Source organism: Pseudochaenichthys georgianus, chromosome 24 (genome assembly GCF_902827115.2).
Source record: "Pseudochaenichthys georgianus chromosome 24, fPseGeo1.2, whole genome shotgun sequence".
In the NCBI taxonomy this organism is placed as follows: domain Eukaryota; kingdom Metazoa; phylum Chordata; class Actinopteri; order Perciformes; family Channichthyidae; genus Pseudochaenichthys; species Pseudochaenichthys georgianus.
In genome coordinates this window covers 20,097,265-20,120,194 of record NC_047526.1, presented here as the reverse complement: position 1 = coordinate 20,120,194, position 22,930 = coordinate 20,097,265, and the positions used below count along the sequence as shown (strand labels likewise).

General features: G+C 44.3%; 1 protein-coding gene across 1 annotated transcript in view; it reads right to left on the bottom strand.

Annotated features, from left to right (window-relative positions):
- The window catches only part of ppp1r14c (protein phosphatase 1, regulatory (inhibitor) subunit 14C), a 37,026-nt gene that overhangs the window by 9,488 nt on the left and 4,608 nt on the right, over positions 1-22,930 (bottom strand). The gene's annotated exons all lie outside the window — the stretch shown is intronic.

Here is a 22,930-nt window from a genome sequence, read left to right as displayed (position 1 = left end):
CAAGTGCAGTTTTTTTGTTGTGTTGTGGCCTTTACCAACAGCTGAACTGCTCAGTAACAACATACTGCATGATTGAAGCAAATGCTCTCCCATCCCAAAAATATTGGACGATTCCGTTCCTCACCAATTATGTCAAAGGCCAACTTTCATTGTCAATATAGGAAATGGTATGCCTTTCTTCTGAGGGACAAATGGGGCTCTCGTAGAACACCGTTTGTGAAACGTTGCAAAACCTCCTAGTGTCACATAAAATATTGCCTTTTTTGCCTAATCTTAACCATACCTAAGCTATTTGCCATAACCATTTTGGTTTTGAAAAGCAAGAATCGCAGGCCGTAGGATAGCTCAGTGGTTACAGCTGGCAGCCTACTGTATATGAGGTCACCGCCGCCTAGTAAGCCACTTCGAATCCTGTCCGGCCGAACATTTCAGGCAAGTCCTCCCCTCTGTCTCCCCCTTTCAACTCTAAAATCTCCAAAAAAAAGGCCCTCTGTCCCAAAAATACCTTGTCAAAAAAGCTAGTTATATAAATGTTAGCGTTGGTCTTCAATAATTCATTTATTCTAGGGTTTTGTAGAACTGTCCAGTTCTTGTCTTCCTGTCTCTTTAGCATCCCCTTCTACTGCATCGTAGTACATCCTCTTGAACTAACTTCTATTCATCTTCTATCATCTTTTTCACACATTGTAGTTTGGATAATCCCACTGAGCATCAAACATCCAACTCTTTGGCTATTTGTGGCATTCGTCGCTATCAGCTCACTGATTTGGCCAATCGGTTGAGTCATAATGGCTCTCACCAACCTTTGACCAGAAATCAAACCAGCCGTGTCTGGAAAATAACTGCACAACAGCTGACTGATCAATGAGCAGCAAAAATGGCAACAATGGCTGATGATTAGCTGATCATATATATAATGTTGTTGTTGTTAGTGTTTGGGTGTTTCTCATGCCAAAAACTGGTTAAAAGTTCTCTAAAACAACTACATAAAAAAATACCGTACATGAGAAAAATTCTCTTTTAGATTGAACGCTCTTGTTGGGCAGCAAACTAGACTTTAATACCTTTTCTATCACATCCCCTTTCCCTTTGTCCACGATGCTACAACACTGAAATCGTTTTTAAAGTGTGCTGTGTATGTGTGAGCGTTTATGTTTCTCTCAGAGGACTCCTTCATGCTTTCGCCTGGAGCGTGCACTGGTATTCAGACACAGGGACGGGGAGGATGGAGAGAAGATTTGATTTGAGCTCTCAGCATTAAAACACAGAATACAATTAGCTCACAATTATACCTTTGAAATACGATACCAAATGTAGCACACGTAGCATGTAGGCTCTATGTTTGAAGGCATGACTACAGATGAATTGCAACTGGGGTTTTCATATAAATCATTAACGTTGATGATGACCATATACAACAGATATGTATAAGGCCCATGTAAGTAATAAACACACATACCTAACTTTAAAAATCCTACTTGACATCAGTGACACCTCATTTGCATTTGTTCATACCCACACTCGCTCATAAGGCTAACCCACCGTCATCCTCATTCCTGAGCTGTTAAGAGGCATTTACACGGCGTGTATTTTAAGCATCTCCCTAAAGTCAACTGTACCCTCCAACCTCTTCTTCTCAAATCTCTCTCCGCGTCTTAGCGAGAGGGTCTCGCTCTGAAGTGCCCCCTCGTTAAGAAAACAGAAAAGAAAGGCGGAGAAATGTGGCAAAACGTATGAAAGCCGTTCATTTATTAGTATAGAAATGTGTCCGCAATGGAATCAGGAGGACTGAGGTTATATGCAAATGCATGTCAGGCGTTTTTTCAAAATGCAGGAGAGATAACTGGTTGGATGCTGTTGCTATGTGAAATTCTCATTTTCTATTTTTTGTGGTACACTGTACGGTCCTGCAAAACTCAAATGCAGTGAGTACTGTATGATATTCTGTAATACCATATCAAATAGTACACCACAGATCATTGTAGCTAGAACAACAACATGGAGTTAAACAAAGCTGCAGTGACTGCACTTTGGCAAGGCTAGCTGGTGGTATTACCGGGTTTCTATATTTAAAGAATGCATTTTGATGCTCCAAACTTTAAGTGATGGAGTCTGTTAAACCAAACAATAAGAAGGTAATACAAAAATATATATTTGAGTCGTTTTCAATGATAGCTGAGTAGCTGTATTTGTCACCTCACATAGGCATAGTAAACTTCAATTAAAGATTAATTAGAATTAGCTCAGAGACAATAATTCTGAAGAAACAAAAACACACTTTGCTGGTAGATGCTGCATTTAAGATGTCCATTTTAGATTTTATAAAGGGCCGTATCTACCTTTTTATAGGTTTTCACGTCCATATATATCAGAGTCTTCGAAGTCAACTGCTTCCTCTGCAGTAGGTTATGTTTGTTATACAGTATATGTCTAGAAAATCCTCCAACATTGGGGTGACTAAGTATATAGAAATACTCAAAGATGGCCAAGCTAAAATAATCTCTATTTAGGAAACACACGGACAAAAATTGACGGACGAGGCTGAGCAGGTGTCCGATGAAACCCATTATATGTCCAAACTAGAATTTGCGTGCGTGCGTGTGCCCGTGCGTGTGCCCATTCCTCCTGTCAGTAGGCAGAATGTCACTGTGATTGGTGATGACTAGGGCAAGTATGGGCTGTGTGTGTGAGGCATGACTGCAGGCAATCGCCAACGACGTGCAAATCCCCCCCCCCCCCCCACACACACTCAACGTTGCCACCATCAATCAGAGAAACGCTCACCCCAGGGCTTTGTCTCTCTGTGGAGATTGTGAGAAAGTACCCAAGTGTGTGAAATGCATTGCATGCAATGACAATCATTTCAACACTCGTGCACGTTTGCACACTTAAAATGTAGATGAACGGTAAAAGTGCCGCCGTGCTGGTGATTGAGAAGCTGAAATAGTTGAGCTCACACCCAATGCCCTCTGGGAAAATTCTTTTTCATCTTGCCAGAAGTTGAAGGGTGACAAAATGACAGCGGGCAATGCCAGGAGACGTAAAGGGAGAGGCAATACACACACACACACACACACACACACACACACACACACACACACACACACACACACACACACACACACACACACACACACACACACACACACACACACACACACACACACACACACACACACTCTTAAAAACAACATCAGATTGTGTTAGACGGTAGATAGAAAGGTCCCTGCAGCTCATGCAGAAGCTCATCCTACAAATATATATTTTATGGGAGATAAAGCCAGGTATTCCTCCACTAAATAAAATGCTGTTGTTTCTAAGATATGATCTCAAGCAGCATAAACCACAAAATGATACTCTAGACAGAAATGAAGTCCTAGGAGATGGCCACTGTCATTTGCAAACTATTCTTGTACTTTTTCGTTTGCTGGACATTAACGACAACAAATTAAATACAATTAACGAAGATAATGAAAAACAACTAAGTACTGCAAAAAGTAAGGTATTCACAGGTAGAAAGTTTAAAAAAAATGTGGAGAAGCCATAACAAAGAAAACAAATGCATGATTCTTCTTGTTAGCTAAATTACAACATAACACATTGTTACCTCGCTGCATGTGCATATTTTCAGCAACATATTAGTGAAAAGGTGATATGTTGTGTATTAAATACCATAAAAGGGCACTGGCAACGTTATGTGTATTGTTTACAATTTAATAGTGTAAAATCAGGATGGAATAGGATTTTTGGTGTGGTAAAAGAGACGATTAGAACCACCAGTTTTTTCCAATCGGGGGCAAATGTGTTTGTATTCATAAGCAGAAGAAAGACCGAGATGAAAAGACTTAGTGTGTATCCTATGTATAGAAGACTGCGCAGATAACAAGGAGCGGAGTGTTTGTTGTAAAGAAGGATACTTTGAGTCGACTTTGTGAGAGAGCCAGCAGCGAGACAGGCCAGTCAGTGTGTTTGTTTTTCTGTTAGTGCAGAGAAAGTGTGTGCATGTGTATCACACTTGTTTTCACCGACAGCTAAGCAGCCAGCAGGGCTTTCAGTCTGGTTTGTCTGTGGTGAGGTGAATCAAAACTAATGGGAGCGGGCCGGCCCCGTGACTCACCACAAACTCCATTCAGTCTCTATTCAAACACTCTCTCCTCGAACAAAGAGTCAAACTCCTTGTGACAGGCCATCACTTCACTCAGAAAAGTGATTCATCATTATTCCCATTCATAGTCTAATTACGTGAACGAGAACTACTAGTTGTATTGAACAGTGAAGGGTTAATTGCTAAGGCCACTTATATGCAGCAGAAAGGTAATTGTGTAAGGTGGATTCAATATTTTATTTTCGGTTGTATTTCCCATGCCTATATCCACAGCTAACAATGACATAATGGCACGGTAGCTAGCTGCTAACTTGTGATTGAAATACCACAATCCAAATGAGTCTCACCTCAGAAATAAAGACCGTTCAGAAGCCATGCTAGCTTATAGCTGTACTGCCAGAAAAAAAGCACCCGCCACAAATGTCAGGGAGAAACTAGGAAAAGCTAACCAACTTGTTTTGTTTCGTTACTCTTGGACTTCTTTACATTTTTTGGAAGAGCTACATTGTCTAACTATAGCCTAATCAATATTCAAATGTAAAAACGATTTCAAGAAAGCCAACCTACCTAAAAAGAATATAACGCTTAACTAAATATTTTAGACCATTTAGGGTTAGAGTAAGGTATGTTTTTGACTTGTAATATTTCAGTATGATACATGAACTCTCTACAATTCTGGATTTATTGATGATATGAAATGTAAATACTGTAAAAAAAAAACGAGCTGCAGTGACACAGCAGTAAGTTGTTTTCAGGACAATCATGGCTGCTGTCAGGTAGAGGCTAAAAATGGAAGCTTAGCAGTCAAAATCGTTGTCTATCAAATTACATTTTCTCTACGGGCATATTCAGAGAGAGAGAGAGAGTTTGTGCGCGCGTGTGTGCGTGCGTGTGTCACAGACAGGTTATGTTGCAGCGGTGTAAAGAGCACAGGAACGTTCAGTCTCTGCCTGTAATGACTAAATAAGTGTCTGGGTAATAAACATCAAATGTGGCCCTGATGTTGCCGGATAATAGAAGATACAAATTGAGCACATTCACACAGTCTGAAAGGTTTCAAAGAAAAGTACTCGGGTCAATAAAATCATAACACCCACTCATCGGAACAGACAGCGCTGTATACGAGGAGATAAGATGGGATACTAGAGGGGCGGAAAACGAAAGATCTGAGGGAAATAGCGTGGGACGGGAGGGATTTAAGGTGCATTTTAATAGTAAGGGGATGCTAAAATATTTAAATTACATTGTAAACAAGGAAAACTTGAAAAGCCAGTAAAAAAAAAAGAAGGAGAAAACAAAAACAAACAAGCTATGTAAATCGGGGATCATGCAGAGACGAGAGAACGGCCGCAAAAGGGAAGCTAAAAAGAAATGAAGAAAGCTAAGTTTGGGATCAGTAATTGGAATCTAAATGAGAAGAAAATAAGATGCAGGGAGATGGGGAGCGCACAGATAAGTGGGTCACGGTGGTGATGATGAGGCAGAGGAGGGTTGTGCAACACAGTGAAACTTCACAGCTCAGCTTTCTTCCGCTACACCGCCATGCTGTGTCACATCAGAGGGATGAATTCATCATAAGAGACCGAGTGAGCTGTGGGAAAGAAAGAGAAACTACTACACGCCAGAGAATGGAGAGTGAGGATGGGACAAGTTAATAAAAAAAAAAAGCTGAGGGGTCTAAAGGATCAAGGTTAACAAGAGGACAAAGGTTTCCATGAGAAAAATGTACTTTACAAAAGAGGATGCAATAGTAGAAAGAAGCGTTTCTACCGCTATTCCCCTCCCTTTCCTCCCTCCTTCGTCTCTAAACACCTCTCTCCCCTAGGCGATGCAATTTGCTGAAACCATGCAGCAGGGATGATGTGACTTCACTGGATAAAGTTAGCTGCTGCAGCAAAAAGCTCTTTCCCACGCTGAATCAGCTGTACTCCAGAGGACATTGAATTGGGGTTGGGGAGGGAGGGAGGGAGGGATTCATCCTCAAAGGAGGATTCCAGTGCAAACTACTATGATCCTGCATGCTGAATATTGGAAGCTAATTCTGTGAACTCCTTCATCGATTATTCAACGCTCATTGTGAAGGGAAATTCTCAACAATATGGATATTATAAGGGGGCACTCTTATCTGTTAAATGTGTTAGAAATTACATTCTTAGAGACTTAAAGTTTGTTTATTGTTTTGTCTTCATTGCTAGCAGTCTATGGCCTCAGAACAAAGGGATTTCTGATAGCTTCTGAATTTGAATAAATCCATTCATTTCACTGGAAACACATGACCTTGGTAATCTTATTGACGTTATTAGCTAATGCTAGATATTCATTTTTATAGATACCTATCTATCCAACTATCGTAGATTTCTAATGCAACTTTTTTTTTTACAGTAACAGTAGATAAGAGTTGGATTATCATAAATCCTTAATTAGTTACACGATGGGGAAATGTATGTTGTTACACCAAAGGGACAGTGCAGATAAAAAAAGTATATCATGTGTTATTCAGTACACTCACCATATTGTGCTTTGATTACGTTTGTATATCAATTACTCACCCTGTGTTGCCTTGTTTGTGAGATGTTTTTCTAGCAATTAGTCAGCACATGACTGCATCAATGAGACTTGGATTGTACTGCATGAGTTGTGTTAGAGTTATTGGATTTAGTCTTGCTTTTGGAAAACATAGCCCCAATTTACTTCAAATCATTTTCTTTGTTTATTGTGTTTTTCATACATCATTGATACATAAATGATCATTTTGGCGAGTCCTTTAAAGTGTTGTCTAGTAGTCGCCGACACACACATGCTACTGCACAAGGTCAAAATCCCTGAAATCATCTCATCCTGGTTTGGTCTGAAGCCCTGATTTAAAGCTCAGAATGAGTTCTGTTGTGGATTCAACCATGCAACTGCCAGCATCTCTCTTGTGACTCTATTTCACAGTTTTGTGATCCGGGGGCGCATGATTCATATTATCCTGAGGCTGATGTAATGACAGCTGGGGCCCATTTGGACCCTCACTCTCGATGGAAAAACGGGGCTTCCAGCCAAACTGGACATTCAACGTCAATAAGATTACCAAGGTCATCTGTTTCCAGTGAAATGAATGGATTTATTCAAATTCAGAAGCTATCAGAAATCCCTTTGTTCTGAGGCCATAGACTGCTAGCAATGAAGACAAAACAATAAACAAACTTTAAGTCTCTAAGAATGTAATTTCTAACACATTTAACAAATAAGAGTGCCCCCTTATAATATCCATTGCTGTCTTTGAGCTTAGGCAAACATACGAGTGAAATACACGCCCACAGGAACACACCCCGCTGACTTTGAAAGTCAAAACAAAGTCTCCCTCTGACATACACGCGTGAATGACGACAGTGTTTTTGCATCTTTTCCCAGTGCCAACCATGGAGAGTGACTCAGTGTTTGCACACAGCCAGTTTATAAATTGTGTCGGCCCGCAAGCTGACAATGAAACCAGTGATTAACTGGATCATCTGGGATGGGAGGGGATGTCATATCAACACAGGAAACACAGTGTGTGAGTGTGAAAATTCATCTCACACCTATTTATTCTTCTTCTATTTTTGCACAATTTGCATCTGGCATATCTCTCAAGTGATCGCGAATTGCACTTACCATTTTAAGATTTGTTTTCCCTACCACTATATCTTGGGCTATATTTGACCTAATATAGACCTATAATTTAAGTTAATAACCTGCAGACACTGTTATATCTGCAATTTTATTCTTCATTCTATCCATCTATATGTTCTCTTTTATGCACCTGGCAGATATGCAGAAACATCTAAAAACATGACATCATAGTAGTATTACCGTCAACCCCATAACCACATCATACAGGGAGAACCATATGAGACATGGTGGAAGGAGAACAGACTATAGGGAGGCAGACATCAAGATAAATTAAATGAAAACTTGCATTTTTATGACCGTAATCATCGTTTTATCACATTTTGGGTTTTAATCAGTGGTGGCTCATTTTTGGTGAGCTTGTAGCAATTAAACCTTTTCATACACTTTGAAGGCGTATGTGATTAACAGTGTCAATGACAGACATAACACGACTAATCTACATGCAGTGCATGACATTAAGGATTTTGGGAGATGGCCCTGTGGGCCATCTAAGCTAATTTACAGATGGCCCTGATCCCAATAGAGATTGCCCTGAAAAATGCGCTTGGACGAAATGACGCACGAAGGGTTTGGGTGGCCTCCGTACCCCTAGAACATTTAGATGCAGGTCTTAGATGCTGTCTGGTGCATTCTCTAGACTGAATTATAAGATGAACCACCACAATATTATATTGTTCAATTTTATTCTTCATTTCACTTGTTTGTTTGTTCTTGTTTGTGTTTTCTCGCTTGCATGCCCTGCATAGCTATAAGAAATACTTAATTTGTTGGTCAAGACACTTTCCATCTGATGAAGGCAGATGCCTTCCCAGATGTAAAAAAGTAGAAAACATTACATTCAGTTATAACTGCCAAAACAAACATTATTTACACTATTATGGCCCCTGTTAAAAATGTTTGTAATGTTATCTACTGTAAGTTGCTCGAACAAATGCCTCCTCATCCGGAAGCTGACCAAGCAGACCCGAGCAGCAGTCGAGAGGAGCCGAGCGCATCCGCGAAGCACACAAAATGGCGACGTCAGAGTTCCCGTTAGCCGGCAAATCTAAATCTCTTCGGTCAAAATGTCGGTCAAAATAATTTTCCTTTAGCGCAATACCGCTTCAGTGCGCCACTTATGTGACAGACAAGAAGAGTATGTGACAGACAAGAAAAGTCAATTCTAATGTCTAAAGGCCCTGACACACCAAGCAGTCACCAGAGGACTCGCTGACGCCGACGCCGGCTGTTGCGTCGCTGTGTTCTCCTGCGTCTTGGCCATGTGTCGCACGGGAACACACCGCAAAGACTTCAGTGCGTGAGTGGCAATAACTCTCCTTACCAGCAGGCGGCGGTAGTGTGTATTCGTCATTCAAAAGAGGCAACAACCGGAAGACAGAGAAGAAGAACAGACCGTGATATAAACAAACAACAAATAGCGTGTGCGTTTCATTTCCCTCTCGTCCATCGAAAACATGTTTCGTGCGGCACTGGAGCTATCAGCCATAAGAGGGGTTAGCGATAAGAAACAATAACAATGTGCCTACATAACTGTCAGTTGCAGCCCTAGCATTAGTATTGGTTATAGTAACAGCTTCAACATTAAAATACTTCTAGGCAAATTGAGGAGGATAATGGCAGAAACATCCATCTGAATAATAATAACTTTATTTGTATAGCACCTTTCATACAGGGGATTGCAGTTGAAGTGCTTTACATCAGTAAGAAATAAGATATAAAATCAGTGTAAAACAAGCAGCAAGAGCAAAGCATAAAGTGGGATAAAATAATGCAGATATATTTTATATATATATATATATATATATATATAGTAATCCCAACAGGCCACCTTGTTTATGGTTTGATTCAGTTTTAGTAGAATATAAAATACATGAATGAATGATGAAATGAGCACATAAAGTGCAGACATACTATAATTATATTGAGGTACTTGAGACTAATCCTGCAACTTTATATTACTGCTCCACTCCCATTCAGTGTACTTTATACCATGCTACATTTATTTGATAACTTCAGTTAACTTTGAAGATTCAGAACACTACAAAATATAATCAAGACATATTTTATCATGTATTATTATAGGTTAAGATAAAATGTTATTGATCCCATGGTGAATTTCATATAATGTAATTTAAATCAGCTCCTCCACTTCAGCTCTCTGAAGCAGCAATAAATCATTCTATGTTGTGTTATGTAATGGCTGTAGTATGAAGGTACGAAATAAAGTTTTGCATTGCCTATCCTGCAGAAACACCCATCTGAATAATGGCCACTTCTTGCTAAATTGAATGTATGGAGGTACGAATGTATGAAGGTACGAAATAAAGTTTTGCAGTATCGGTAAAAAGTGGTTTATTATCCAAATAAACAATAATAATACAAAAAGTAAACATTCAATAAAAATACAATACAATAAAAATACTATGCAATACAACATTTTTATTGCCACAACTGTCTGTAAAAAAAAAATTAGCCACATCTTTAAAAATGAGTCCTCTAAGCAATCGAAGAAGCTATTTTGAACCTGATTCAGGAAGCGTCGCATCTGATGTGGCAACAGCCGCAGTCTGTGCTCAAACACTTTGGATTGGGCCGCGATATCATCATCAAGTCCACTCGGGGCCAACTGTGCCAGTCTTATTTTGATCTCCTCCAGCAATGTTTTTGACGCCTCAACGGCGGACTCCTCCTGCGAATCCTGCATCATCCTGCGCTTCGCCAGAGGCCTTCCAGTGCTGAGTGTGCTTGGCCTCTCTCCGAGCGGTGCCGGTGTGGTGCAGATAGTGAATTCTGCCAGGGGAGTGCAGGGCTCAGCATCAAAGTGGAAGGACTCCTCGGTGGTGCTGGTCGAGGTTTCACTGCTGGTGCCACCGGGGGGTGATTCTGCAGCCACCGTTCACAGTTAGTTGAATTTAATACCATGGCTTCTTAAAACTGTTTACTAAGCATTCATAACAAAACAATACCCTGAAATGTGTGTGCCATTAGTTTGGGGTATGGTCAAGTGTGAGAGGTACATTGTAGACACATTGTGATGCTCTATTCAGATGCTAAAGACATACTTCTAGAAGATTCAGAACACTACAAAATATAATCAAGACATATTTTATCATGTATTATTATAGGTTAAGATAAAAGCGTTATTGATCCCATGGTGAATTTCATAAGCTACCCAGCAGTATATCATGCAATTTCAATTAGCTCCTCCTTTACCAGCTGCAACATTAAGGTGATGAGCACATCAATAATTATAATACAATAATATATATATTATTCTGTTATTGTTATATTTAACACTGTAACCACCAAATGAATGAAAATAATGTTTTAGTAAATGAAAGAAGCAAGAAAAACGTATTTGTACTCAACAAATAAAATAGTTACCGTGATGTTGAGGTTCGAAGTACTCTCCTTCCTTCTTGTGTAGGGCTCTAAAAGCAGCAGCCTGGTCAGGATCCACTGCTGTCTGCCAGTCTTTTGTGCTCCACAACTACCCCGAAGGGGCAAGTTTCCTGTACCGGGTGTAATGGGTTCGCATAGAATCACACTTTTTCCTCAGCTCTTTCTCTGAAGCACACAAATAAACGATGTAAGCATTGTGGCTAGTTAACATGTCCAATTCATATCTATATGCAGTGCCAAACTGCACAGCTAGCAACAAGATAACAACAAAACACAAGGTTGAAATAACAAATTACATTTCACGTTAACGTCACTGTACGCTGGAAAACAATAAAAAGCCAACAGTATCTGCTAAAGAGCTCAATTGATGAAAAAGATATTCTTACCCGAGAAACCAAGTTGCGTTTCAATCTCTCGCCAGAGTCCGGTTTTCACTACTCGGTTCAAGTACCTTGTCTCAGTGATGTCGTACAGAGCTGGCCTCTCCTGGATCAAGGTGATGAGCAGGTCTTCGTTTCCGTCATTCCAGATCGCCATGATGAGATGAAAATGAATAGCAGTCTGTGTGTGCCTTCTTAAATCGTTTGTTTACATCCCTCACTTCCGTTTCGCTTCTCATGCACTGATTCGCTAGCTGAACAGCCAATCCGAGTGATTGCTTGGTCCGACTGCCTGACCCGATGCATGTGAATCGGCCATGCATCGGGTCAGGCAGTCCAAATAAGGCGTGTCACGGACGACGGTGCGGGACACACCAACCTGAGTAGGGCGCCGCGAATGCCCGACAGCCTCTGACGGCCTCTGTCTCCCAAAATCAGGTTGGTGTGTCAGGGCCTTAACACTTAATGTGGAGAAAGAGATGTCCTGTATGGGTTGATTGTGCGTTGATCTGTTGGTAATGCCTCGGGATTCCGGTGGGCATGTAAACAAAGGCATAATGCTGCGCTATACTTTGTGGCCTCACCCAGTTGCATAGCGACACTTATTGTTTAGGTGTCTTTTAATAAGCAGGTAGTCATATCATTAGCTAGAACTAGCTGGATCTGATCGATATGGACATAAACGCGAGTGAAGTCTAATCTGACGGGAGAGAGAGATCAGCTGCTGCTGACGAGTCGACACGCAGCTCTGCATGATCACATGCAGCGGTGAGCGGACAAAACACACACTTCAGGTTAGAATATCACACGTAGCTATTTTAATTACCTCTCAAACTACCTAAACTAGTTAGATATGTTTAGTTGTACTGTTGGGTCACTCATTACTGGATCCGCGAGCTGCATGATACTGGCATAATAGATTGCCCGATCGGGCAACCAGCAGGTTAGGCTTCATTGCCCGAGCTAAATACTAGATGGCCATCGGGCAGTCGTTAATGTCGAGCCCTGCTGAACATGTATGTGAAAGCCACAGGGACGACAAGAACAAAACGCTCAAGGGAAGAGGAGGCGGATAAAAAAAAAGAAAACAGGTGGGTGGCTGTCCCGGTGGATCAGAGGTTGAGGAAAGGAGAAGTGTCGAGATGACAGCAGCAGGAGGCATGTAGAGAGGCGAACACACACATTGCAACCTCGCCCTCCATTTTGTTTTTCAGACAGATATTTGACGCCTTTCTGACGTTTATAACTGTTTCAAAAGCTGGTGGTTATCTGCTCGCTAAAAGGCCTTCTTGTCAGCACCTCTGATTTGTTTCGCAGCAGATGCGTGAGTCTGCAGGTGCCACGTGAAATGTGTCAACACGCGCTCGGACAAAGACGCTAAGCGAGTCTATTTTTGCCCGTGCAATTTAAATGGCAGGGAGATAAATGTCCGCCATCCCAAGCGCAGATAACAAACAACAATGACCTTCCCCGACAGATCCATAAACACATCAGGGTCACCCATTGACAAAATCTTCCAATAAGTAGATCTGTCTTGCTGGATGTAGTAATTTAAATTCTAGATCCAAGTTTATAACAAGATGATGTATTTTTCTCAGATTAATTCTCACTGCTCTTCCCCCGCTCTATTCATTTTTGTATACAATTTTGACCTTCAGCTGACAATGTTGCAGGAAGCCTCTAGTTTAAAAAATAATGTGGGAATCAAGCTTAGCTCACTTCCTGTCGTCAGTCAAAGGGAGATGTATTCAATTGATTACAGACTTGAATCACATCCATCATCTGTCAGTGGATGGGTGCACTTTTGAATGGACTAATAAAGAGGTAAAGGATGAGGTAAAGGTAAAGGAACCCTTGTATACCACCAGCATAACAATAGCCTAGATCATGAAATAGTATACTGGTTACACCTGTATGTCTGCAGTATGTCGTATATATAGTGTAACCGTAATGGTAACACAATTCCTATGTGCGTCAATATGTGTGTGTTTATCCCCGGCGTACTATTCCTAAATCCTATTGAACGTTGCTAATGACTTGGCTTGAGTTGCACTGTGTACTGGTCCTCTGCTGCCCAATGAGGTTCACATGATACACGGCCAGAAAAACATGAAAGGCGAGCAAATGGGAATGTTATTGACAAGGTCACAGGAAGGGGGGGGTAGGGGGAGGGGATAATGATTCAGACAGGAGGAGATTAAGATGTTTTTTTTCTTCCTAGAAGTCACTGTTGAGGTCAACAACAAAACCCACATTCCTTTGTGCACACACACACACACACACACACACACACACACACACACACACACACACACACACACACACACACACACACACACACACACACACACACACACACACACACACACACACACACACACACACACACACACACACACACACCGCCTTGAGACAGAGTTCCTACACACAAGGGTGGAAATTAAATGACCTCCTGTATTGTGGTGATGATCCAGAGAGAAAGAGAACAGACATAAGACTAAGTATTATCCTCGAGAAGATGCTCCATCTCTTACTTCCTCTTGTTCTATTTGGCCCTAATATGCACACTGACCTATGTGTGTGTGAGGACTCATCCATTCATGGAGAAGTACCCCTGACCGCTCACCACCCCATATCTGCCAAAGAGCAGCAGAATATCATCAACCGAAACAAGAAAAAAAAGCAACTTCTGTTACACACCCCCACACAAGGCCCGAGGGGCAGAGCTCTGTGTGTGGGCAGTGTCCGTGCTCGTACACATGAATAAGCCTAATTGAGTGGGGCTCTATTGATGCAGAGCCATGAAAAAGTAGGGCATTACAGCAGTCCATCTCCCCTCATTCTGCAGCATGCACCCCAGCAACACACACACATCAAACTGCAGAGTCAGATTTACCGCCCTGTCCATTTCTGTTGCTACGTTACTCTCTCACACACACAGAAAAGTCTGTTCCTCAAGAATTGAGTAACGTTTTTTTCTCAACAACCTCCATCGATCTCGTTCAGGTGCTCTCAGACGGACATCACCGTGCTGACACAATCTGCCTTTTAATCAACTAGACCTCAGCATTAGTATGCCCTCCAGTACAGTCTGTCTGGTCTCTCACGGTGGGCTCCTGAATGAGTGAGGGGCTAGGGATTTTTTGACATGTGTAGTTTAACCATTGGACGTACAAAGAATAAAAAATATTATGTTTTTGTCGACACGACAGACAAAAAGATTTTTTTCTAGATTTTAACGTCAAGGTGAAATCAAGATTAAAGTTGAATACATTGGTTTAAAATAAATCATAATTTTTAAAACTATAGGTTACTTACGTAACCCCAGGCCTCAGAGTAACATGAAGTGAGATGTCTCACTATGGGATGTGCCTCATCGCGGAGCAAACAGAAGCATCAATCTCATTACGCCAATCCTGATTGGCTGGTGAAATCAGTCAGGGGAAATCACCCCCTATAAGTAGCTTGTGCCACGACGCATGCGTCATTCAAAATAAGCACCTCTTCTCGCTTCAAGGAGGGCCGTCTGGTGAGACATCTCACTTCATGTTACTCTGAGGACTGGGGTTACGTAAGTAACCTATAGTTCTCATTCATAACACTCCGTTCGATGTCTCACTATGGGATATTGTAGCTCCCGTATTGCCAGACGAGCTTATCTCGAAGATCACCGATCAACCAGAATTTCACAGGTGGAGTCCCGACTCAACAAGGTGCCCAGCACTGCTCGGGCCACGCTTGGAGCGGAGACGTCGAGCCTGTAAAAGCGGACAAAAGTGAGCGGCGAAGACCAGCTTGCCGCTGCACAGATGTCTTGGATGGAAACACCCTTGAACAAAGCCCAGGATGTAGCCAGGCCCCGAGTCGAGTGAGCCCGCAGACCCGAAGGTGCTTGCAGATTCTGACTCGTATAGGCCAAAGCAATTGCCTCCACGATCCAGTGGGAGAGCCGTTGCTTAGTAACAGGCTTACCCTTGTGAGGATTAGCCCAGGACACGAAGAGTTGGTCATTAAGACGAAGCTCTTTTGATCTGTCCATATATCAATCAATCAATCAATCAATGTTTATTTATATAGCCCAATATCACAAATGTTACATTTGTCTCAGTGGTCTTCACAGTGTGTACAGAATATCAGTATGACAATACGACACCCTCTGTCCTTAGACCCTCACATCGTACAAGGAAAAACTTCCAAAGAAAACCCAGTTTAAAGGGAAAAATGGGAGAAACCTCAGGGAGAGCAACAGAGGAGGGATCCCTCTCCCAGGACGGACAGACGTGCAATAGATGCCGTGTGTAAATTGAAAAGATAATACATTTGCAACATAGGTAGTCCAAATGTTTGGAAATGCATGTGTGTATATAATAGGAAGATGAATCCACGAGGATATCCATCCAGGACCTATGATCCAGGACCACAGCCACGACTCAAGATCCAGCGCTCGCGATCCAGGACACAGGACCGCAGGATCATCCATGACTCCGGATCCCAGCGTATATAGACACCAAAAAGAAAGACATTTGGGGAAGCTGGGTTAATCGGAACATGAGTGTACACGGGTATAGACAGAGAGAAGGAAGAAGTAAGATGTCCCCCGACAAACTAAGCCTATATCAGCAAAACTAGGGGCTGAATCTAATCAGCCCTAACTATAAGCTTTATCAAAAAGGAAGGTCTTAAGCGCACTCTTAAAAACGGATAGGGTGTCTGCCGCCCGAACACAAACTGGAAGCTGATTCCACAAATGTGGAGCTTGATAAGAAAAGGCTCTGGCTCCCATTGTACTTTTAGAGATTCTAGGAACAACCAACAACCCTGCATTCTTGGAACGCAATGCCCTAGTAGGACAGTAGGGTATAATGAGTTCTTTAAGGTAAGATGGCGCCTGCCCATTAAGGGCTTTGTAGGCGAGAAGAAGAATTTTAAATTCTATCCTGTGTTCTATAGGGAGCCAGTGTAAGGCAGCCAGAACCGGAGTAATGTGGTCCCTTTTCCTAACTCTGGTTAGTACACGAGCCGCAGCATTTTGAATCAGCTGAAGCGACTTGATTGACTTCTTGGTACTCCCTGATAATAAAGAGTTACAATAATCCAGCCTAGAAGTAACAAATGCATGGACTAGTTTCTCTGCATCGTTTTGAGGCAAGATATGCCTGATCTTTGCAATGTTACGTAGATGGAAGTAGTGGGTCCTTGAAATTGATTTTATGTGGGCGTTAAAGGATAAATCCTGATCAAATATAACACCAAGATTCCTTACAGTCTCACTGGAGGCCAAATTAATGCCATCCATAGTTAGTATGTCTTTAGATAATTTGTTTCGTAGATTCTTCGGGCCAAGTACAATAACTTCAGTTTTGGTCGTGTTTAACATCAAAAAGTTTAAGGTCATCCACGTTTTTAAGTCCTTAAGGCAGTCTTGAATTTTATTTAGATGATTAATTTCATCAGGCTTGATTGATAAATATAGTTGAGTATCATCCGCATAACAATGAAAGTTTACAGAATGATTCCTTATAATATTGCCTAACGGAAGCATATATAATGTGAACAAAATAGGTCCGAGCACTGAGCCCTGTGGCACTCCATAGCTAACTTTGGTTTGCGTGGAAGATTCATCGTTAACACGTACAAACTGAGAGCGTTCAGATAGATAGGACCTAAACCAGCCTAAAGCAGTTCCCTGTATGCCAACTAAGTGCTCTAGTCTTTGCAATAGGATATCATGGTCGATAGTATCAAATGCAGCACTGAGATCGAGCAAAACAAGAATAGAGACAAGTCCCTTGTCTGAGGCTATTAGAATATCATTTGTGACTTTAACCAGAGCTGTCTCTGTGCTATGATGTGTTCTAAAGCCAGACTGAAAATCTTCAAATAAATCATTGTTTTTTAAGTAATCACACAACTGTTTTGCCACCGCTTTCTCAAGAATATTTGAGAGGAACGGAAGATTAGAAATAGGTCTATAGTTGGCTAAAACCTCTGGATCGAGGTTGTGCTTTTTAAGAAGCGGTTTTATCACTGCTACTTTGAATGATTGTGGAACATAGCCTGATAATAAAGACATATTCATAATATTTAATAAAGAAGTGCTAATTAATGGAAAAACTTCCTTCAACAGCTTAGTTGGAATTGGGTCTAACATGCACGTTGATGGTTTAGAAGAGAGAATCATTGAATGTAATTGTTCAAGGTTAATGGCTGAAAAGCATTCTAGTTTACTATCTAGTGTAATATTAGAACTTACGATTCCGGGAGCTGTTGATAACACTATACTGGTCGAAGGCAAGAGGTCATTAATTTTGTTTCTAAGAGTAACAATTTTATCGTTAATAGTATCGTCATTACTACTGAGTGCTATGGGAATAGAAGGCTCAATCGAGCTGTGGCTCTCTGTCAGCCTGGCTACAGTGCTGAAAAGAAATCTTGCATTATTCTTATTCTCATCTATTAATGAAGAGTAGTAGGCTGCTCTCGCTTTACGTAGTGCTTTCTTATATTCATTGAGAGTAATATGCCAAATTAAACGAGATTCTTCAAGTTTAGTTGAACGCCATATCCTTTCAAGTTGTCTAGACTTTTGCTTTATTTTGCGTGTGTGTAAAGCCTGGACTGGACACAACAGATCCTGCTGCTGCTCCCCGGAGGAAACCAGCTGCGGAGGAAATGCCTCAATGTCAATTGGGGTACACGAACCAACCACCTTCGGTGTAAAGGCAGGGTTGGGTTTCAACAACACTCTCGTTTGCCCTGGGGCGAAATGAGTGCATGAGGGATGTACAGACAGTGCATGGGTATCGCTGACCCGCTTGGCGGATGCCAGGGCCAATAACAGCACTGTCTTGAGTGACAGATGTTTCATGTCAGCTCCTTCCAGGGGTTCAAATGGGGTCATTTTGAGCCCATTTAAAACCACTGCCAGGTCCCATAAGGGCACCAGCGACCTGGAGACAGGGAGGAGCCTGCGAGTTCCCTTCATAAAACGGCAAACCAAAGGATGTTGGCTAGCCGTCTTACCCTAAAAGCCCACATGGCATGCAGCAATAGCAGCCAGGTACACCTTGATCGTGGAGAAAGCTCTGTGTTTTTCGATCAAGTCCTGTAGAAATGATAAAAATCACCCCAAAAGGACATTGAAAAGAGATGTGTCCTTCTTGAAGGCACCACTCCTCAAACACCCTCCACTTACAGTCGTAAAGAGACCTGGTGGAGGAAGCTCTCGCACTCTGAATAGTGTTTATCACCTTCTGAGGGAGTCCCACTGTATTCAGATTGTACCACTCACGGGTCAGGCCCATAGTGCCCCGCGCTCTGGGCGTGGGTAAAGGATCGCCCCCCCCGCCTGAGACAATCTGTCCCTGCGTGGTGGGGGCTGCTATGGCTGCCCGCACAACAGCTGATATATCTCCGCCAGCCCGTACGTTGCGGGCTAGGGCGGAAACATCAGAGTAACGGAGCGTCCACACTACAGCTTCAAAAAAAGCTTGGAGCTGGGCGTGTCTGGAGCTTGGGGATTTTATTCAAGCAACACGACCAACAACCAATCACATGAATCTCCCGCTCCCGACATACAAAGCAAAAAACCCCAGGGATTTTATGGGAGCAATATATATATAAACTCCCCAAACAGGCGAAAACCTACCAGTTTCACCCACTGTCTCTGCCACCTCCCTCCATGCCTGGTTCCTCCGGTTTGTATCCCGGTAGGTGAAGAGGGTCTGGTCATACACAACCGGGTGATTTGCGACGGCGATAGTTAGTTTCTCCTCCAACTTTTTTTGAAATATAGAAATGAACGGCGGGATATCTCTCCCAGCTTAGACGCGGTTTGATTGGCTACGGCTTGAGCTGTCAGATTTTCAGAAACGGGATTTGATTGGCTGGCGCTGGCTACTCCGGCGTCTCCGGCGTCAGAAGTTGAACATTGTTCAACTTCTGACGCCGGAGACGGCGGAGACGGACCGCTCTGCTACCCACAATTCAGTTCGGCGAAAAAGCGAGGCAACGTGACGTCACCCCATTCAAAGTGAATGGGCAGATTGGAGTTGTCGACGCTGTCGACGCTGTAGTGTGGACGGGCCGTAAGTGTGTGGCGTTGCTCCTTTACTCTGGCCAGAGTTGGGGGTAACAGAGCCAGGGGTGGGAACACGCACAGAGGACCCGGAGGTCGATCGTGTATGAGTGTGTCCCCGCCTAACAGTGAGTTTAAATCGTGCATTAAAGAGAACAGCTGTCATTGAGCATTTTCTCCTTTTGCGAACAGACTTAACGCGGCTCCGCCGTAACGCACCCACAGCGGACTCCCGATCCTTGGATGAGGAGTCCAGTCTGTATAGAGTGGTGCACCTCTGGACAGTAATTAATTCTGTCCCGAGGTGCATAACTCCCGGTACCTGTGTCGCTCTCAGAGAGAGGAGACGTCTGCCGCTCCAAGGGATCAGTTTGTGTGCCAGTGTGTGTGACTGGAGACAACGCAACCTCCCTTGGCGGTTCATACACGATATCGTGTTGTCTGTCCTCACGAGGACATGGTGTCCTCTGAGAGAAGGCAGGAAGCGTTTTAGGGTGGGGAACACCGCTAAAAGCTCCGGGTAGTTTACGTGTGCCCGCTGGAGGTCTCTGCTCAAGGGACCTCTTACCGGGCGACCTTCGTAAATACCCTATCAGCCTGTCTGACCTGCGTCCGTGGTGGCCACCTTCCGTGAAAAGACAGCACCCGTAGTCGGTAGCGCGTCCCGCACTAGAAAAGTCGGGTGTAGTGCCACTACGCATTACATAATAACCAAAACTCTCTGCTCCCCGTAATCTGACTCCGCTCGGTGGGCATTATAGATAAAACCCTTCTTTCTAGAAGAGAGAGAACCTCTCTCTCCAGAATATGGGTTGACTCTCTCTGGGTTTGTGAAAACAGATAAAGTATAACTGTTTTCAGAAGCCCAGGCAGATGTTGTGAGTATCTCCTGCTGTATGCTCCTTAGAGCCAGCTGAGATGTCACGCTTACGGCTCCGGCCGGCACTGCGCATGCGCGTGACGGAGGTGTCCTTACAGCTCCAGCCGGCACTGCGCATGCGTGTGACGGTGGTGCCTTCACAACTCCAGTCGGCACTGCGCCTGCGCGTGCCGGTGGTGCCCTTACAGCTCTAGCCGGCACTGCGCATGCGCGTGACGGTGGAGCCTTCACGACCCCAGCCGGCACTGCGCATGTGCGTGACGGTGGTGCCCTTAAAGCCCCAGCCGGCACTGCGCATGCGCGTGGCGGTGGTGTCTTCACGGACCCGTCAATAATCCGCCTCTTGAGAGATGCCGTAGCTGCTCTCAAAAGGGGAAGAATTGGCGGGCTGTCCTTTACAGCTCTAGCCGGCACTGTGCATGAGCGTGACGGTGGAGCCTTCACGACCCCAGCCGGCACTGCGCATGCGCGTGGCGGTGGTGCCTTCACAGACCTGTCAATAATCCGCCTTTTGAGAGATGCCGTAGCTGCTCTCAAAAGGGGAAGAATTGGCGGGCTGTTTATTGGTTTTATTGATTTTCTATTCATTTTTTTTTAGCTGCGCCCTCGGCCTGAAGCCTGGATGCGTCAGCGGCAAATGTTTAATGACAGAGTGATCAACCAGTGTGTGACATGTGTTTGTGCAGACTTGAGGATGGTGTTTAGGCAACTCTCGAGGCGGCGGGAACACATTCACGGAGAGGAGAAGGGGGGGCTGTCAGACCGCTCGCTTTTTCTTCCTCGACTGCTGGTCGAAAGTCTGGGTTGGCTGCGCCTGGGCTGCAGCCGGAACCGGAGACTTTCTAGGCCAACTCGCCTTCGTCTCCTGCCTGGGCTGGGGACTCAGGGCGGGCTGCGACCTCTGCTGTTTCAGTATTTTAAACCGAGCAGGGTTCGGGGCAGCTTGGGCGAAGAGTTGCCGCTGTGAAGGCAGCGGCTGGACCCTTCGAGGGAGGCAGAGGTGGAGGGCCTCGTCTTCCTTCTTTTTCGACTCGCATCTCCTCTGCATGGAGGCGAGAGCGGAGCCGAAAATCCCCTCGGGAACGATGGGCATGTCAAGCACATCCTCCTTTTCCCGGTCTGGGAGGTTGGTGAGGTTGAGCCATCTTGCTCTTTCCTGCACCACCATAATCCCCATTGCCTTGCCCGTGGCCTGGACGGCGCAGCGTTGGATACGGAGACAAATGTCTGTGACCGCAGCCATCTCGTCCAGAGTGGCCGGTCCAGGATTGCTCGACAGATCCTCACAGAGCTCCGCTTGGTATGCAGTTAGCAGTGAGGAAATGTTCAGAGCCCTGGCGGATAGCGCTGCGACTCTGTAGGACCGTTCAGTCATGGTCGACTGGAATCGGTCCGCCTTTGCTGGCAGTGTGGGGTTCCTGCTTGGTGACGGGCTCCATCCTCGGTAGGAGGTGGGTTGCCGCGGTTCCATAGGCGGTATGCGGAGCAGGCCGAGCCTCTCCATACCGTCACAGTCTAGGGAGGAGGCACCCTGGATTGGGGCCTTGTTGCTAAAGGGCCGGTCTCTCCACGAGACCGACACCTCATCCAACATCTCCGGGAAGACCGGAAGGAGTTGCCTCTTCGTCCTCGTTGTTTGGGGAAAATGTTTCCCCTCGTAACGGGACCTGGAGATCTCCTTGGCCATTTCGGGCCACGGGATGTCTAGCCTGGACGCAGTGTGCTGACACACGGCCTGTAGGTCCATGCTTAGACAGGGCGAAGCTGGTGTGCTATCGCCCGGGAGAGCAGCCATCGCTCCCGGCTTTGCAGCCTGAGCTGTTGACATGAAGATGTCGTCTTCTTGCTCATCCGAATCAGACAGGAGGAACTCAGAGGCATCCTCTTCGTCCTCCATGTAATCCAATTCTAGGACATCCTCCGCGGGTGAAACCATGGTGAGGTGCAGCCAGGAGCCCCAGCTTGGTAGAGCGTGGGGCCCCATTCCCGCGTCTCTTGCCGCCACCGGGTCCCGGCCTGATATGGCGCGGGAATCCGGTTCCGCGGCTGCCGCTGTTTTATGAGCCCCAGACCGTAATGGTGAGGGGCTCAGTCTCTGCGGCGGACGCCCCCGCGTCTTGATTGCCAGCCGGCAAATCAATGGACATGAGGGGATCCTGTCCCGACAAGCTAGCTCCGAGCTAGCTCGAGCCTCCGAGTCCCTGACTCCTCTGGTGTGAGGGAGAGAGGAGTCCATCTCGTTCGCTGCGTGGCGTGGAGAGGACCCGCTCGTAACAGGTACGTCGAGAAAAAAAGTGTTACCAACCTATCTTTAATCCGGAGAAAAAAGGACGGTGTGGGTCTTTTTTCTCAAAGAATATTACCTGGTGTGGTAATATTCTTTTAATCCTTTTCTCCTCCGTGAGAAGAGAAAAGAAAAAGCGTCTTCGCTA